The 13650-nt window shown below is 38.3% G+C and overlaps 1 protein-coding gene across 5 annotated transcripts in view; it reads left to right on the top strand.

The window, feature by feature from the left end:
• LOC122617200 (uncharacterized protein DDB_G0284459) overlaps window positions 1-13650 on the top strand; it is a 118432-nt gene that overhangs the window by 95199 nt on the left and 9583 nt on the right. The window contains exon 1 of one of the 5 annotated variants that reach the window (XM_043792944.1): window positions 8465-8588. The exons of 3 other annotated variants lie outside the window; for them this stretch is intronic. The gene's annotated coding sequence lies outside the window, so the exon portion shown is untranslated. Of the gene's footprint in view, window positions 1-8464; window positions 8589-9067; window positions 9225-13650 lie in introns of those variants that run through there. One more of the 5 variants, XM_043792945.1, reaches the window with a different exon arrangement.

Below are 13650 nucleotides of genomic sequence, written 5' to 3'. Positions count from 1 at the left end.
ATAGTTAATGAGACATCAAAATCTATAAATATATGAACAAAACTAGTCTTAAATTTTTGTGAAATGCAAAACTAATAATAGTTTTAAGTAAGCCTCTTAGCCTTACTATAATCCTAAGATTCTCACCCGGCTGAAAGGCCCGCAGTACAAAAAAAATTCTTGTGCGACGAAACAAAAGCGATAAAAAGCCAGTGAAATCCGCAGGGGCACAACAAATTCGTGTCAACGAAGTGTGTCACAAATTTGACCAAAATAACTCTTAACCCATTAACTTAAACTCTTCGTTCCGTATGATCTTCCATTGATTGCCCCGCAGACGAAATTTGATCGATCAGGCGGCTCGGTTGTTGTTGTCAAATATTTTTGCCAGCCGCAAGGCAAAACTTTTTCTTTTCATTTCATTTCGTTTTTTTCACTGTCTGCCTCGTTTTCTTGCCGGTTATTATTTCTCCACATTTTTTCATCACATTTTTTCAGCCACTCGGTATGTGGACCACTGTAATTGGAGATGCGACGATGTCTGTGGCCCTTTACTTTGCTTCCTGATCGAAAACGTATATATGTACATATATATACGAACTTATTTTCCATAACGACAAAACGTGAATCGAATTGTTAGATAAATAGTGTAAGGTATTTGGCAACCTTCTTCCTGAATAAAAAAAAGAGTTTTCGACTTGCAACAAAATTAAATTTAAACAATTTAATTTGCTGGCAATTTCATGTGCAAAGCAAAATTGTTGAAATGGCTTAATTAATTTGCCCAATTTTTTACGTGTTTTATTTTATTTCGGTTGTTTTTCCTTTTGGTTTTGCCAGGGCAACACACTTAAGTTGGTCAACTCAATTGCCCAATCCCAAAATGAGACCCAAGCCCAGTTAACAGGAAAACAACCCAAACAAACCTCGACAAGCCCTCAGATAAACGCCCACTCACCTTCCCTCTCACTCTAGCCGCATCGCCCCGTCTCTTTCACACCGACTAGTTCGATTTGGTGCGACTAACTCACGCCTACGATTTTACAGTTCTCCGCTTGTTGTCTCGACTTAATTTGATAAGATTTATTTCGATCCGAGTGGAGAGGCAAAGAAAAGGCCAAGAAACCCAGCGAACATCGAACATTGAGAAATGTTTGCTGCCCTCGATAAATTGTAGGAGGCATCCAAAAACAGTGACAAAAACAAGCACGAACTAATATATGTATTACGGTTTAAAAATGAATTTTTAGATTGCATATTATAGGTAAAGTATTTAAAGGTAAAAAGAGCACACAAATGTTTATGTAAGAAGACAGGGCTAGGACCTAAGTTATTAGGGGGATCGTTATAATATCGCAAGATACAGTTTAGGTGTTGATATATATTCAAATTTAATGAGCTTACATAGCATTTCTTCCTGTGTGTCAACCACTTTGTGGCTAACATTTAAAAACCGTTGAAATAGAAATGTAAACGTTTGCCTGATAAATGGCCTAAACGGGCCTTGTTTCGGGTTCTCACTGAGCACTCGAGTCTGGGAGTCTGGTGTGGGTGATCTTTATTTTGTGTTTGCTTTGTTATGGCCCCTCGGTGGGTGTATCTATTGGCTACTGATTGGATTGGAGAGCTACTGCGGCATGTGAGCAATGTGGGTGAGAGGATGGAATCGCAAAAGGGGCTATGAAGTGGGTTTAAGTAAAGGTTATTTAGGCTGCAAAGTGGTTTTAATTATGCTGAGGTGAGCGCAGAAAGTTAGTTTCTTAACTGAATTGCACAATTCTCTAATATACTTTTGTAAATAGAATATAAGAAACTAAAGCAACTTATAAACTAGATAATCATTTTAGATAGTGTATATAGTTATTCGCTTCTACTGGTAATTTGTTCCAACGAAATTCGCTTTCCTAGTTTTTCCCACAATGTCGGCAGCTTCTGTTCTTCCGTCAAATAGTTAATGTGAAAGTTGAGGCTTGACTTTGTGTCTTGTTGCGTTTTTTCCATTAGCCTGGTTTTCATTTGGTTTAGCCACCCGCCATGTAAATGTTTGGCTCTGACCCGCGCCCCTTTTAGTTCAAAAGTTCATTGTCAAGTCTAATAAAATGTTCAAATGACACGTTAAGTGTCAGCAGCTACAAGAGAAGTTTCCCTGGCTTTGAATTCCCTTTGCACTCCGTTTGAAACACCGCCGCGAGTTGCAGCTAACAATAGGAAAATGGAAAAATACTGGAAAACAGGGAAAACTGGCAAGCCGAAAATATCGTTTACCGCTCTATCTAAGGGTCTCTCGCTCTGTTTCCCTTTTTGTCAAATGATGATAAATCGTGACCCGCCAAAGTCGCAGAGAAAATGTTTCTGCAATACCTGCAGCCACCTCCAACTGCTGATGCACTTGAAAAAATACCACTGAAAAAATACCTGTCTACAGAAAACATTCTTTACTTGATGAACTCTTTTTGAATTTATCCAAATAATAATGACTGATATACTAATAGATAGCAATAACGGCGCCTGTCTACAGAAAACATTCTTTACTTGATGAACTCTTTTTGAATTTATCCAAATAATAATGACTGATATACTAATAGATAGCAATAATGGTTTTTTTAGCTACACAGACTATTTTTTCTCTGTCAGCTTCTTTTCCATTGAGTGACGTGAAGAGACCTCCAAGAGGGCTACCAATTTTTTATTTTCCTTGCCGTTTTTACCACCTAAGCAGGATACGCCGCACTCGAAACTTGACATTTTAGTGAATTATGTAGTTTTTATGCTAAACTTGATTTATGCGATTGTATGTGTAAGTGAGTGAGTGAGTGCAATGCCGGCGCTTAGAAATTAGGCAAAACTATAATTTATGAGCCTCCAAATTGTCGATGCCCAGAGGTTGGGACCCTCTTGGTTAGGCGCTGTGTGTGGCTTCACTTCGGGTTTGATTTAAATGCAAATTTCGGATTTTATTACTTCGAGTATCGGTGGGGGAAACGTCACCTTTTCGCACCTTTAATCACGATCCCCGTTGAGTGACAAGTAAATAAAAAATTTATCTTTTCGCATTTGCATTTTTGGATAGCTGAATGGGGAAAACTCAGTGTGATGAGGAAATCTTATATATGTATGGCTCTTTTAATTGGGAAATGTAAGAGATCCCAAGGTAAAACCATTTTATTTTATTATTTTAACACAAATTTCCTGTAAACATTATTCCCCACCATTTGCAATATTGTTTAATTAAAAGCAGTTCTTTAATACAAGCTTTACTTCTTAAAGTCGCTAAACTTTGATAATTGCCATAAATCTCAACGAATCATAAAGCAAACTCATTCACAGCGCTCTATAGATTTCAATTTCAATTTTGACATTAACCCTGATCGAATGTCAATTAAACTTCGACACAAAAGCTGATGACAAATCTCCCCTCAAGGTCGCACAACAGCCACCTGAACCTATGAACATGAACGATAACGATCCATTGATAAAATGCCAGAGCTATCGGTACAAGTTGCGACTTACAAGCTCATTTGTCAACGGAGTTCCCAGAGCACGAGTATCTCTATATGTATCTGGTGAGTGCGCAAAGTATCTGTATCTTTGCATCGCAGGCGACCTTGCCAAAGTGAAACGGCAAAAGCAATCAGCTGCCGTGAAATGTGTGTCTGGAGTGTTACAAATTGGCAAACAACTATAAAAAACTGCACAATAATATAAAATAAATGAAGTGAGTGAAACATGGCTAAGGAATTTTTTAATTTAGATAATTGAAAAGAGAGCTAGACAAAAAGAAATTCTCAGTAACGATTCGAATCATTCGTGGGCCAACCCAGCCCAATAATTTCAGAACTTAATAATTCATTCGAAATCGGTTGGCAATTGTTTCCCTGGCCTCAGATAGCATACAAACACAGAGTTTTATTGTTTGCTATTATTTTTTAATAAGTACGCATGTATTTATGCATGTTTGCCTCTTTAAATTATGTACAAATGATGAAAAATATGTCCGGAACTATTTTTATTAATAATTTAAGGGATCATAATGGTGCAATTTGTGTGGTTAATAGTGGTGGAATTTTATTAATAAGGTAATTGTTGCTTTTCCTTTGATTGATTAATATTTGATTAACATAATGCTGAGGCAAAAAAAAATAAAAATGAAAAAATTTAATTATTCTGGGTACTGTAAAGTGTTTAATATGTGTTTGTTGGTTTAAAATAGTGTTATTTCTGACCACATTTTTTTCACACGATATTTGTAAGTTGGCGAATTGCGTCAATTCCGCTTGAAATTGAACACAATCTCTGCGCTGGCAAAATGTCAAATGCATCAAATCAAATCTAAGAAAAAAACACGATCAAACTAATTAAAGAAAATAAATAACCAGACAAGGGGGAGCATTAAAAACCCCGCCGACAAGTCAAATTAATTAAAAACAAAAATACAATCAAAAGTGAGCAAAACAAATGCCACTTGTTGGCCAAAAAGGTCCCCTTTCTGCCGAAATAATACCCAGCCCAAAACTGAGGGCCCCAAACAACTTTAATCTACAGATGTTTTTTAGGTGTGTCCTAGCCATCGTCACGCCCTCTTTTTCGTCCAAAATCCCATTCCAAATCGAGTTGTGTTTACTTTCTAATACATGATAGCCAGGCCAGAATCACAGCCATGTGAACTTGGTCAACTGGCTGTCGGCTCAATAAAGGTCAACTCCAGTAGGGAAACCCCACAAAAAAGACTATAAAAAACTTATTGACTGCTTTATTACTCGTTGGTGTAAATTTAAGACTAAAAAAAATGGCAATAACTAAAGTTACTGGAAGGAAAAGTATGAAAACCTGAATAGCTTTCTGATTCAAAGCCTTAAACAGATTTTACTATCTGCAGAAAACTTTTATTTTTCTCTTAAGTATCTTACATTACCATAAAATCTACTTGATAGTACTACACATTTTATTAGAAACACCACAAACTTTAGGCCAAATCATAAACACCCTTTTCTAGGGTACAATTATGGCCGTAATAATTTATGTTTCCGATATTGTTTTTATTGAGTTTATTCCTTTAGGCGATTTCAGCAGAGGGAAAAAATTGAATTTAATTATTTGCAATGGTGGTTTTAGTTCCTTTAGCAGCTCGACCAACTGATTGAAATTTATGCCAGCTTTGTCTGCACAAATTTATTAATATTTCTATGACTTTAATGTCTCTTTTTGCGTGCTGAGTTCGTCGTAAACCTTGCGCATTTTTATGGTACAACGATTTTTAGTGGTTTTCAATTGATGTTTATGGATCGATTGCGCGTTGTTTATGTTTATTGAATGAAAAAACAGAAGATTATCATGGAAATCGAATGCCTTGAATCTAATCCGTTAAGGTTCCACCATTAGATGGCTAATCCGACGCATAACTCCCCAAAAAAGTCCGCACTCTTAATGAGCTCGAATATATATAAAGTTTTCGCCGCGGTCAGGAGATTGTCTGTGTGGGGAATTCCGTATTTGGGTTTGCTTTATTTAAATATCAAAACTATAAATTCAAATGCAACTGTCAAGTGCAGCATTGTTAGTGCGGGGCCTTATGGGGTTAATGTGCTCATTGTGAGGCTATTTATTTTTCCAGCTCCACTCTTGTTCCACTTTGTTTTTGCAGCTTGAGATCTGAGAATGCAATCGGGTGCGAAAATAAAATATCACTTTGGGTGCGATCTTTTCTAAGTTACCGCCAATTTGCTGGGTGCTCTGTACAGCAAACATAGGTAAAAACTACCAATTTTAATAATAAACAAAAGCAATGCATCTCCTTTTATCTAGTAACCAAGCCAGAAAGACTTATTATGTGATTACATCCTTAATCTAATTTTACCATTTACCAATCACAAGTGTTGCAAGTAGCACAAACTTTGCTTATTAGATTTTAAAATCAGCAAAATGCCACGTGTGTTGTAATCGGCACACTCCAATTTGGATAATAAACTTTGACAAGTTTCGCAAGATATTTGGCCAACCCCCAGTGAATGCAAATTGATGGGGAAGGACAGCTCCTCCCTTGATGTCGCATGTCACAATGATTTTTGCCCTTTCAAGTTGTGCCGCCAAAGCTTTTTGACGCAATTTGCATTTTATTCGCAATATATTGGCGCCGCAGCTTCTGAGAGGAAAAAATTGATGGGGCGCTGCAGGAGAAGGCCATGCGACATATTTTACAATGTTTGCCATATTTGATTGATTTGTTTTGCCTGCGATGCCCTGGCGCCAGATTTTGTTCGTTGATTGAAGGGTCGCAAAAAATTGAGCGCAAGGTCTGGCGGGATAGGAAACGACTTTTTGCAGCTGTTTTGCATTTTCACACACTTGTTTCATTAGTCGAAGTAATAAAATACGAATAGAAAAGGCAGCACTTTCGGGTGTGGGCCACATTTGGTTTCCATTTTAGGCGTCAATCATGGAATCAAATGAAAAACATAACTCAAAAATGGGAAAAAATGCTTGAAATGATAAATGACAATTGGGAATGCTAGAATTCTCTGGGCGAGAAACTCTTCATATTTTCTCATGGTGGGAAAGAAAGTTTTCCACTGCGTTCGATGATTAGCCAAAGGTCGTGCTGCTATTGCGCAATATTCTGTAGGAACCCAAGTGAAAGTTTCAACGCACTTTCAGTTTTTCCCCGTTTCCTATAGCGGGTGAAAATATTCGGACCCCAACTGTGCGTCATCTTCATGATCATCAACCACCACATTGAGTGATCCCAAATACTCAAACAGATCGAGATCTCTATCCGAGAATTTTGTGTGGGCAGCGGGACTCTCGAGGAAAATGTTGAGCCCGAGCTGGATACTTTGGAGATGGCTTATTAAAAATTCTAATCACATGCAATCACCACGAGCTGGTGGCTTTGATTGTTGTTCCCCAGTTTCTTTGGGCCAGTACAATGGCCCGAAGTCGCCGACGGTTATCGATTAATCATCAAATTAAAAATTACCACTGCCAAAGAGAGCGTGGAGCATGGAGCGTTCCGAAACAACATGAAACACCTCAAAAGGCAATTGGAGCTGTTTTTTATTTCCATTCTGCTGTTCTTTTTGGCACTTAAAGTACGTCGGGTCAGCCAATTTAAACAATATCTAGAATTTCGTGGTCGCAGTGGAGTGAAAAAAATAAAAACCACACGAACTTCGATTGGATTTAAATGTTTTTGGCAATTGTCTGACTCGATTTGGGCAATAAAATGTGGCCAGCATTGGGTGGCTAAAGAAAACGTGTGTTATAACTGGCAGTGAGGATTGATAATTGCCAGAAATTGGTGGTGCTGGACTAGCCAACTGAAAGCGAAAAACACAAAGCGTGGAAAAGTTTTCGCTAGTTAATCAATTTAAATAACACCGAGCTACGTGGGCTTGTTAGGGCATACATTTGTAATATAAGATTTTTGGATTTCCTACTTCTCAAGGTCAACAAAATGATTTCGACATGATAATTCCCACGGTTTTCAAGTGAAGATAATAATAAGAATATTACCTATCCATGTGCAAGGCGTTGTTGTTTGATAAATCCGGCAAATAGTCCATATAGAAGTCTCGAATTCTTGGTTTCTGACCCACCCATTTTCGTATTCTGGGAACTTATAAGATGGAAAACAAAACAATTGACTCAATCGTTTCTTAAACAAAGAAAAACACAAATATATTAAAGTCGTAAATTAATTTAAGTATTGCATAGCAAACGCAAATATTTTCTCTGATTCCCTCAATTTTTCCACCCATAAATTTCGCTTTGAAGCACCGCCTGTCGCTTGACAATTTGAAAGGAAACGAGGCATACGGAATTTATTCTCATGCAAAGCGAACAATAAATTTATTTTCATGAATTAAAATAAAAAATAATGGTAAATGGTTTATTTCAATATTTGCTTGACAAGAGCAAGTGTTCCGTTGGAAAATCCCCTTAAAAATAAAATAAAAATAAATAAAATATTCTGCAGTGATAAAGCTATCCAACGTTGATAATAATCATATAAGTGTCCCTTTAAAAAATAAAATAAATAGGTACGATTGATTAAACAAAGTATTAAGCAGTGATAAAGCTATCCAGAGTTGACAATAATTTTCCGTGTATCACATTACATTTGGCTCGTTCATTCAAATTAATTAAATCAGATTCTCTCCGAAATTCTTATCACAAATTTGTCATCGGCTTGTAAACAGCAGAGGAAGGCTCAGCCACATGCTGATCATAATGATCATAATGAAGTTAAGCCACCGATACGATCGCTCGCCGCCCAGACAATTAAAACCCCTCGCCCCGCCCCCGCCATAAAGCCAGAAGCAGAAGAATTGCAAGCAGAGAGCGGCGAAGGCGAAGAGTGGGCTGCAGTGGCGATCGGTCCGAGTCCGATCAGCTGGTCGGCGTTGAGCGGCTCTCTTCGGCTTTCTTCGGGGACGCCAAGAGCCGAAGTCGGCGCTGTGGCTGCGCAGAGGTCTCAAGCTCGAGTGCGCGATCAGTTCGCTTTCAGCGATCGTCGCGAGCACTACGTTTTGCAGTGGGTGCCTTTGAGATATAGATACACTTAACTCGCTCGGATCCCACGCCTTCGTCAAGTTTCGTTAGCTGACCGTGAAGTGAGTTTCGTTCTGTTCGCGCGAATTACATATACATGTACATATGCGTGTATGTATAGTATGTAACTGGTGTGCAGTTGGATTTTTGGCCAAGTTCATTCACGTTGCGCCATAATTAATGTAAAACGTAACGCTCGAGTCGAAATCGAACGTTAATTTAATTGCAAATGTAATTCGCAAACTGTTTACATTTCGTATATTTGATTTCTGATTTCCATTTTCGGGCATTTCCGTTTCACTTTTGAGCGCGCATTCGAGCGCAACAATTAATTGCAGGCAATGCAAATTGTCCGTGATTGTTTATGATTGCCAGTTTGGCAACAAGCGCCGCAAAGTGAAATTTCCCTCAAACGCACATAATAATACAACGAATTAACATAACATAACAAATTATTTAAGTTTTGCCAAAAGCTGATAACTGTTAAATGACTGACTGTTAATGTTAAAAGGCAAAACTAGACGCAAGCCAATTTTCAGACAAAATATGGCCCATATATAAAGATATAAAAGCAACCTTCGAGTGCAAACAGAAAGCAAACTGTTTAAATATTTTAACCACAATTCTGAAATATGTCTGTGGAATCCATGCAAAAACGAAAGTGCTCGAAGCGGATCAGCGCTTAGAGAGAAAGGCAGGTAAGCTAAGGGGAGTCAAGAAGCAGAGTTGGAATCTTACTGGGAAATTCCATCAGTGAAAGATCGATGTTCGAGTGGAAATAATCAGGAAGTTCTTTATAATTTGATCTCTGGTGAATGAACGAATGAACGGTGTTCGGCGAAAAAATGCAAAGTGAAACGAGCGTAAAAAGAACGGAGAGTAAAAGTATTTAGAAACCGGACGAGTATCTTGAAAAAAACAGCAGTTGTGCCAAATTAATATTGTACGAAATGTTTTCCTGAGTATGATTGGTTTAACTAAAAATATTTCAAATGTCAGGACATAATGAATCTGTACATTTCCTTACAGGCTTTACTTAAAGTTGTAAAAATTTAATTTTTAGAAAGCTTCAAAGAATAAAATATTTTTTTATTTATTTTACGGCACAAATCTCTTTATTTATTGGTTTCTTTTTTCAACGTCTACATTCAAATTGTATCTGACTTTGGCCAAATCGCATTTTTCCTCACTAATTTCGCTTCAATTGAACTCTTCCTTGGATCAGTGGGCTTATTCCGCACTTTTCCATTGTTGCGAAAACGATTTCCCTTGATGCGAAAATCTACTTCCCCTTTTCCTCATCAGCGGGCAACCCACTAACTTGGTTTCTACTCCAATTTACTTTGTTAGCGAGCGTGATGATGACAAACACAACCTTTCACACTTAGCAAGCCGTGCCAAATGCACAGAGAAAAACATCAACGAATTATTTAAAAAAATAAAAATATACAAGTGTAATTTGTCAGTTAAATGTTTAAAGAACTCAATTCACACCTTAATTATCTTTTAGATTTTACTTCATTTAATGATACTTAAATTTTTGTTGCAAGGATAACTTTAGGAAATGCAATGAGCAATTGTTTTGATCAAAATGAATTATCGTCCATGCTAGGGTTAATTTTTCAGTGTCCCTTTGAGTGAGGCTGGAAATTCGCCCTGTCATTCTCGAGTGATCTCTTGGCCTTCTCCGTTCCCCATTTGCACCATCTCACCTTTTCTTTTCCTGCTCATTTGTGACACATTTCCTTCACCGACCCACCGAGCGACCAGTAAAAGTTCTTTAACAAAGCGTTCGGAGACAATTTGTATGCCATGGACAAACATTTTTGCCAGCGAGCGAATTGAACTACTTTCATTTAAATCGGTGGAAAGGGGAAGTTGAGGGGGAATTAACATAAATATTTGATGCGATTTGCCAGCAAATTTGCTGTGTCAAATGCACCATAAACACTCAACTCGAGCTCACCTACTTGGCTGTCTGTCATCGTTGGCCAGCTTTCATTCAATTTTTTGCATGAAAAGCAGCGACTCGGTGACTCGGTGACTTGGTAGTGCGAAGGGGTGGGGGGCAAGCCTCCTTTTAAATGCAACTCCAGCAGTCCGGCCATAAAATCCAACATTTAATGCGAAAAAGAGGCCGCAGCTGAATAGTTGAAATTCGCCTGAAACAAATTTTTCGCTTTTTGTGACAAGAATTTGCAAATGTCAACGAAAATTGCGAATTTCACATTAAAGAGAATTTGGCAAAAAGGGGCGGACGAAAGGGGGTGGGGGGGTGAAATACCAAAGCCCCAAAAAGCGAACCAATTGAGATTGTTTTATAAGGTTTACTTGAAGTTATTTGTTGTCGCTTCTTATACAACTTTTGCATTTCTTTTCTGGGGCATTTTGTGCCTGGCATTTTTAAAGAGTCCAGAAAGCGGATCCGTAACGGAATCGGTATCACATCAAAGGTCTGGACACGATATGCCCTCCGATATATATTTTGATGTGATGTTGAGATATGTGGGGCATGTGGAGCGGGGACTATAATAAATATAACTCTGGTGGGATCCATTGAAAGGATGATTTTGTGGGAATAAGAAAGATCTTCTTAGATAAATAATATTCAACTGTTCATATTATATACTTTAATATGTTCTTTATTTTCTTGTAACACTAAATTGAATAAATTGATGACTTCACTCGACCTTAGAGAAAAGAAGAGGTATTGAAACAAAACCTGTCATACGATAATCGAGTTTGTTCATTCACATTTTCACTTGAATCGAAACACTCGGTATTTAGTGTGGTTTCCCTCTTAGCCATATTGTATTTCCATCCGATCTGTTTGTGTACTTTTCCACTTGTTATCATTCTTTTCGTGGACGTTTCGCCTTCGCGTGTAACACTTGTCTGGTCTGACTGACACTTTTGGTATCCGTCAGATACTTTTACAAGCTCGGTGTTTCCATTGCGATTGCGCTGCTTGCTCACTTCCCCCTCTTGTTAATGACAACTTTGCTTTTATTGCCAGACAAGAAACGAATTCAAAGACACTTGAATAAATCGAAAGGTATACAAATATTTCGGACACCTGTCGACACAGTATCTTTGTGCGGGATGCCAATAAAAGAGGAATCCAACTGTTGTAAATTCAATTGTTGTCCACAATATTATTTACTGGGGATCTAAAAATGATTTCTGACTCAATTAGAGGTTGTTGCTTCTCCGATCCCGCGGCGAAGCTCATAGATATTTTCCCTTGATTACCTAATTGATATTGTTATGGTGTCATAATAATTATCACAACCTTTTCAGCGATAAGGCACAATTTATTGGCAGTGATCACCGAGCGCCCGAAAAGGTCTGTCATCGGCCTGAAGAATCCAGTAGATTTCTCCAACTAATTAGACCATAAAGGAGCCCGGCTCTCGACTCGCTGGCCGAACTAATTCCCCAAGTGATTCAGATAAAACCACAACAAAGGTCACGCTTTAATTGATAAGAAAACAATGCTGAGTCTCCAACTTCTAGTTCGTTACTTTTCGAAATCTTCTGCTCACTCGCTTGGAAATCCTCAGAGTCGAGCTTCAGGTGACGGGCCCTGCCCCGATAAAGATCGCACCCCAGACAAAAAGTCGGGGGCCCAGAACTCCGACAGGTGGTAGGTTGTTCGGTTCATGCCACAATCGAGTGCACTCCTTCTCGCAGAGGAAACGCCGAGAGAGATACAGATACGGATAAAGCAAAAGATACTGAAACAGGGACAGAAACCGAAACAGAAACAGCAACAGCAACAGAACCAGAGAACAGAAACACTTTTAATAGTTTTGAACCTTTTGTGCCTGGGCTTCCACTTAAAATGTGCAGCGGAGCGTGCCTTTCTCTGGGGTACAAGTAATTAACCCATGTTGCCATTCTTCTTCGGGACTGTGCAAAACATTTAATTGTGCCGATTGCATTTCCAGCATACATATCTGAAATGCCAAAACACAAAGCACTCAAACACACTCAAATTAACTCCACTCCACGCGAAGATCAAAAGTTCTGGCCGCCGCTACGGTTCTTGACATATTCAAAGCATTTCCAAGTCGGGGTTATTAAAAGTACCAACTCATCATCATCATCATCATCATTATGATCATCTAAGCCGGCTCGGCTATCTCATAAAAACCGCCAGACTGTCCGGGTTATATAAGCACCACAAGCACCACACAAATGTCACACTCGAAAATTAAAGCAGAAAATATAATAAAAAGAAGCCCAGTAATCTCCACTGAAGCCAATTAGTTGCTTCCGTAATTTCTTGGTATTATTTTAATTAGCTTTTTTCGGGCTTAATTTCGTCTTTGGATCTTGGACTTATTTAAATGACTTTTAACTGCAAAAAGATTTATTGGCCTATACTCATAATGATCAACAACAAAAAAAGAAAACAGAATAAAGCCGAGTTTGGTTGTACAACTAATTTATGGGCCAGATGCATTTCTTCGTTAGACTGCTGATCGTATAATTCCAGGGAAAATGATCTTTTCGTATGTGGGGAAGCTTTGTGATATAGCAAAGTTAAGTTTACCATGGGAACTGACTGCAATGAAAAGCTTAGCAAAATATACATTAATTTCAATAGAGAAGCGTAAGTTATATGTTTTTCCAATTGTTTTTAACGTAATCATAAATAGAGCTTTCCACGACATTACGTTTTCCATTATTTTCTCTAAGCCTGTTGTGCATAAGTTGTTTTCCCCATGTGCTCGTGTGCAGGCATATATTCCGTGTAAAAATCTGATATATGTATACCCAACTATCAAATAATTCATAACGTTCTTGCCGCACATTCCGTGCCCCGTGCCCCCCTTTTCCCATTTCTCTCCTTTTTCTACGCACCTGGAGGCCTTTGCTGCGAAATGGGGAACAACAACAGCAGCAACAACAACCACAATGCAAGCAACAGCAATAACAACAGCAAAAAATGCGTTTAAGTCAAGTTTGCCGCGAGCTTCTCGAAAAGAGTCGCCGCCGGCTTTAAATGTGTGCTATGTGTGTGAGCCACAGTAGAGCTCCTTTAACGCAACCTAGTTTAAAAGTTAACAAAACTAAGCTTAAAGCAATGCACATCTAATATTTTGGTGATCTTCTTCG

The sequence above is a fragment of the Drosophila teissieri genome, chromosome 3L, assembly GCF_016746235.2.
Source record: "Drosophila teissieri strain GT53w chromosome 3L, Prin_Dtei_1.1, whole genome shotgun sequence".
In the NCBI taxonomy this organism is placed as follows: domain Eukaryota; kingdom Metazoa; phylum Arthropoda; class Insecta; order Diptera; family Drosophilidae; genus Drosophila; species Drosophila teissieri.
This window is presented reverse-complemented; position numbering and strand designations above follow the sequence as displayed.